Source organism: Dermochelys coriacea, chromosome 10, assembly GCF_009764565.3.
Source record: "Dermochelys coriacea isolate rDerCor1 chromosome 10, rDerCor1.pri.v4, whole genome shotgun sequence".
In the NCBI taxonomy this organism is placed as follows: domain Eukaryota; kingdom Metazoa; phylum Chordata; order Testudines; family Dermochelyidae; genus Dermochelys; species Dermochelys coriacea.
The window spans coordinates 80,407,526-80,413,525 of NC_050077.1; the positions used below are offsets into that span (position 1 = coordinate 80,407,526).

General features: G+C 49.5%; 1 protein-coding gene across 1 annotated transcript in view; it reads right to left on the minus strand.

The window, feature by feature from the left end:
- The window catches only part of MEGF11 (multiple EGF like domains 11), a 384,734-nt gene extending 379,757 nt beyond the window's left edge, over positions 1-4,977 (minus strand). The window contains exon 1 of the mRNA XM_038420566.2: positions 4,537-4,977. The gene's annotated coding sequence lies outside the window, so the exon portion shown is untranslated. The remainder of the gene's footprint in view (positions 1-4,536) is intronic.
- Between the last annotated feature and the right edge of the window lie 1,023 nt (positions 4,978-6,000).

Here is a 6,000-nt window from a genome sequence, read left to right on the forward strand (position 1 = left end):
CCGCTTCTGGGAGCCACACAGAGACAGGGTAGGCAAGGAGCCTGCCTTAGCTCCGCTGCACCGCCAACTGGCCTTTCAACAGCCAAAAACGGGACACCTGGCAACCCTAATTTACGCTGAGGAAAAGGGAGAATCTGTACCAAAGGCTCTCACCTCTACTATTCAAAAACAGGTTCACTCAAATGGGTGCGCCCAATCTTTTATTATTCCAACAGCTCATGCCAGCATCATTATTCCAGGGCCTGTGCCTGCTTGTGCTACCCCACCATGACAGTTAGCGCAGGTATGTCTCCTCAAGCTGGAATTTACATCTCCAGCTCTAAGTGTAGACATACCCTATGGTGCTGCTCAGATCCCAATATCACCAACCCAAGGCATGAAAACCCAGGCCCCCCAAAAATCCTAAGTTTAGCTTAAAAATCATGAGGCTTTAAAAATAATAGAAGCAGGGTTCTTTCTTCTGTGCTTCAAAACCTGTTCTGGAAGGAGGATGTCTCTAGTAATGAATGTAGTTTAGTCTGTGTGACCATTCAAGTTGCTAGCCTCTCTGCTGAGGCTGTTGCAAAGGATAACACTCAGTACCAGTTCTGATGGCAAATAATTTAAAGATTATTAGACCTACCAGCTTTGATCTCGTTTGCAATCGTGTGCTGGTAGCACAAGCTCTCATCTCTGCCCGCTGAACTGCTGTAAGCGGGCAGAGTGTTGACATTTCTCATGGATTTCTCTCTTACAGAGAGAAGGATTCATGCAAGTTTCAATACTCTCCCTAGCACAGCGGTTCTCAAACTGTGGATCGGGACCTTATTTTAATGGGGTTGCCAGGGCTGGTGTTAGACTTGCTGGGGCCAGCGGGCTGAAGCCTAAGCTCCACCACCCGGGGCCAAAGCCCATGCCCAAACCCCACTGCCCAGAGCGGTGGGGCTTGGGCTTTGCCCCTCCCTGGCCCAGTTGGGCTCGGGCTTTGGCCCCCTTGCCCGGGGCAGTGGGGCTTGGGTGTGCTCAGGTTTCGGTCTCTCCTCCTGGGGTTGTGTAGTAATTTTTGTTGTCAGAAGGGGGTCATGGTGCAATGAAGTATGAGAACCCCTGACCTAGCAGGTACAGACCAGGTAGCCAGAGAACAGTAACTGCCTGGATTACATGATTCTATCATTTACAAACACTTATTTTTATTCATACAAATCCCACATCATTTTGGATTTGGTTTTGGTCAATTTGGCTGAGAAACTGGGATTCTCTTTATGCTGCAGCGATCACTTTGGAAATACTGGGCCAGATCCTCAGCTGGTGTAAATCTGTGATGCTCCAGAGACCTGGCCGTACTCTCTAATTTCCAAGGTCAGTATCACATTTTTTAAAACAGTTGGAACAAGTGCACAACTCACACTGCAGCCACGGGGAGTCACAGGGGAGCACCACACGGCAAGATCTGGCCTGCAATTTTTACAGCAGATTCTGTTTGGGTTTTGTCTACTTTGCAAGTAGCCCTTTAACTGTTCTACAAACTTTTTCATCCCTCTCTTCTTAGCTTATAAAACCTGCTGAGTGAGTTTACCACATGTCAGTTTTCAAATTCCAGTGCAAAGAGAAGAACCAACTCTGACATCAGTACTGTCAGCCTCAGCAACCATGCTGAGTTTTTTTCATCCTTTTCATTAATACCCGACAGCCCTTCATGGTAACTCATTTACTCATGATGACACTTATAACTACTTCAGTTGTCTCAGGCTTTTCCTACTACTTGGTCCAAATCATTTCTTAGTTACACCCAAGATACAGACAATACATAGATGTACCTGAGACATAGGCAACAGACATACTCACATAGGGTCTGATCTAAAGCCCATTGAGGTAAGTGGAAAGACTCCCAGGGACTTCAGGGTGCTTTGGATCACAGCTAGACTCTGACTGTCATGGCGCGTGTGCTCACTAGAACACCCGTGCAGGAAACAGCAAGAATGAGGGTGCTTGTACACCCTGAGAACAAGGTGGAGAGGTACATCCAGAGATACTCTACACCTGAAGGGGTCTGACTGGGCAATTTGGGGGAGGCCACCACACCTTTACTGTGCACCGGACAGCCCTTAGAGGCCAACAGCAATTGGGAGTACATGCTCCAACCCTTAAAGAAAAGTCTGAATGGTAATACTACATGTGAATGTGCTCCACCTACAGGCTTTCTGCTGGGCTCCCCAACTTCTGCAGTTCTGGTACGCCCAGTAGACAAGAGCTTGTAGCTTTTATATTAAGTAACTGAACTATAAAACACTCCATTTACATTCCTGCCCCAGAGACTTTGCAATGCTACTGCAAACAAACAGTAATTATATAGGAGCATTTAGTATGCAATAGTATGCAGCATTCCTCTTTCTAAACTGAGCCATCAAAGCAGCATCATAAATATTATATTTAAATAGTAGCTCATACCACATGATTTTGAAAACAATAACCAGGCACATGCTTTGTAGTAGCATGGAATTATAAATCATTTTACAGTCGTAGATAAAAGGCTTGAAAGAACTGTGATCTTAGTAAAGAGGTAGTTTGTACAAATTGCATTTAAAAGTGCATTCACATTTCCATTATAATCCCCTATTTTGGGGGATTTATAATTTTACTGTGTATATTTGCTTTAAAATGAAATCTGGTATTTAACATCTAAAGCATGATAGATTGTTCAAGCAAAGTCTGAACTGTTAATTTGGCCATTTTTATGTGAAAAAATTCCCCCACCCACATGCACAAAGGGGGAAAAGATCATGCCTTCAGTTTTATAGCTCTGACTAAAAACAAACTTACTTAATTGATTTATTTTTAAATTATAATGATAAGCACCCATCCAAATTGCTGAGTGTTTTAATTAAAACCATAACCACAACATAAAATACCTCACTATAGTACAGCAAACTGCCTCAGCCACCCACTTGTAAACTGAAATTATGGAAGTTTATAAAGCAGTGATTTCTTTTCAGCACGGTGAGAAGAGGGGGCACAAATTTTTGTTTTGAAAAATGACTAATCTTTGAATGGCCAAAAATGTTTCCAACAAAATATCCCTATGAATCTTTAATAAGCAGACTTAGTGAAATGCTTCACAGCTGCCTTTGCATAACAGGAGGAGTTATGAAAACCAAGTTCAACAAACATTTGATATTCAAGAATTCCCTGTAATTTAGTGTTGACAAGCAGAAACTCACGTACTTCCACCAAGAGGGATCCTGCAAACACGTGAATAACTTTATGCACATAAGTATAGAATCACTCACTAGCCTGATAAAAAGCCCAATGAAGAAGTCACTCCCATTGACTTCAGTGGGATAGGGTCCCATGCGTAGTTATTCACGTGCATAAGAATTTTCAGGAGCAGAGCCTTAGATTGTAAATGATCACACTCACTAATATCCCACAATGGGGTCTCCAACACACTTCCACTGAGATGGGTACAGTTGGTTCATTTCATTTTTATCTAACACTATCACAATCAAAAGCCATAGACTCTGTTAAAGTGACATCAGAAGATCTAAGACTAACTAGGAGGTAAGAAATTTAAGATTGGGATTTATACCACTGATACACAGGGCTGAGTATTACGGGGGTCTCCCCAGGCTCACTAAATTTGGAACCTTGAAGGGTTGCAACGTTCTGTGTAATAACCAGCCGGATGGGCATTAAGATGTGAATTTCAGCCCCCTCTCTCTCTCTCTTTTCCCCTCCCCTTCCCCCCCCCCCCCAGTTAACTCTGAGCTTCGCCCGACTAGCGGAGGTTTAAGTCAGACCCTTAATGTTATTTCATGCTCACTGGATTTGTTGAAATACAATGCGGTACCCAATGCCGGCAGCGGCACGTTAATGACACAGAACTTTGAGCATCTCTGATTTCCTTGCCTTGGGCATCCAGGCTGCTGATGCTCCGACACTCCCCAGATTCCTCCCCGCCGGCTGGGAGCCACCTGACCCGGCGGCAGCCTGGAAGAGTCTCCAGCCGGAGGCAGGGCGCGCTTGGCCGCCCTGAGCGGCAGCGATCCGGCGAATCCTTCCCCCGCATCATCCCCGAGCCGGCAGAGGGGTCCCCCGCCCAGCGCGCGCTGCCACTCCCCTCTCGCGGCCCCCGGGGGACCCCCCCCATCCACCCAGCACCTGGTTACATCGATGCGCTGCGGGGGCACAAGCCGAGCCGGGAAGCGCCGGCGTAGCAGCCGGACCTGCCTCCTGCAGCGGGAAGAAAGTTAGTCCCGAAGCAACACCCCCGTTAAAGCGCGGGGAGGGGGGCGGCGCTGTGATGGGGGGGCGAGCCCCCCCCCCCAGCAGGGCTCTCTCTCCGCGGCATCCCCCTGCAACACCCAGCGGCTGGGGTGACCCCGGGTCCCTGGACAGCGCCAGGGAGCGGGAGGCGGAGAAGGGGGGGACCCCCCCCCAGTCCAGCAGGGAGCCCCCAACCAGGCCGGCGCAGCGGTGCGAGGGGAGCCCCCTGCCCGGACGCGCCCCGGGGGGGGAAGATGCACGGCCGGGCGTCCCCCTCTCCACGCTCACACCTACCTCGGAGCCTTCCCTCCCGCGCCGGCGGGGCTCGGTGCAATAGACCCGGAGCAGCAGCCCCGGCTGCAGTGGGTGGGGGGCGCCGGAGCCGCTCGCTCGGATCCGCTCCGGCGGCGGCGGCGGCTGCTGCTGCTGCTGAAGGCGCCGCTGCTACCGCAGGCTCCGGGCGCTTCTTTGGCTCTGTTGGGAAAGTTGCAGCCGCCCCGCGACGCCCCTTAAACCCGCCTCCCAGCGGGACCCGGGGGGGGGGGGCGGACGGACGGAGGGACGGACTTGGAGCCCTTCAGCCCGCGGCGCAGCTCCGGTCACAGCCACGTCCCTGGGCCGTCGCTCCGGGATGCAACTAACCCCAAAGCCGGCTGGGTGCGCAAAGGCAAGGGCGGCTGCCGCAGACGCGCGGGGCTGAGGCTCGGCTCCTTGGATTCGTGCATGTGCAGACGTCGCCAGAGCGGAGAAACTTTCCAGGTCCCTGGTGGGGCTGGGCGTGGTTGGGGGGGCGTGTCCGGGGGAGGGGGGGTTGCATTGCATTGCATTGCAGTGGGTAATTTTTTATTTCCTATGAAATTTCCACGCATGGCATCAAAGCATAGAGGTTCAAACCTGCCCCCCGCCACACCGAGCATAAGACTAGACCCAAACTCTTTGAAGATGTGTCTGCGTGAGGATGCAAGCTCCCTAACTGCAAAGGGACACTTGGCAGCCCAGCAGCACGTAGGAGACAGAAAGCAATATTGCTCCCTGTTCCCTGCTGCTGAAAGACCCAGGGCTCCGGACCTCGCCAATTCTGCGGATTTGCTTTCCCGGGGATCATGCAAACTTCTGGCTTTACTTCAGCGTGCCTGGATTTGCCGGTGCACATCCACGCCTTTCCTATGTGGCGCTTGCACCTTCATTCCCACACAAACAAAACGCAGCTTTCTCACTGCCTTGCTCAAATCAGCCCTAGATGGACAGCAGCTGCCTAAAGTCGCCACCAGGCAAGACTGAGGATGCTGGTAAGAAGACGGAAGCACTATGAAAAATTTGCCTCTGCCATAGAATCCCCTATTAATCTAGAGCAGCAGCCTGCTGCTTATTACATTGGTCTGCAGCATTAGGGTGCTTTTGGACTCTTCACTGCTATTGGGGGTGGGGGGAGAGAATCTCGCCTTGTGATTGTAATTTCTCCTCAAAACGACGTATTAAAATAGTTACAAAGGTAATATAAAAAAAATCCTTAAAAGAAAATGTTTATGATCTGTGATTTCAAATGTATGCACAATCCACTCCTAATTTAATTAGCTGTTGAACGAAGTAATTTCATGTTGTAAAGTGTTTTGAAGATGAAAAACACTATTCATGTGCTAAATGTTAATATTTATCATTTTCCAGAACTGTAACAACTTTGGGCCTGATCCTGCATTCCTTAGTCTCCTCTTATGGTAATGTGTAAGGAACACAAGAGCAGACCCCTCTGTATTACAC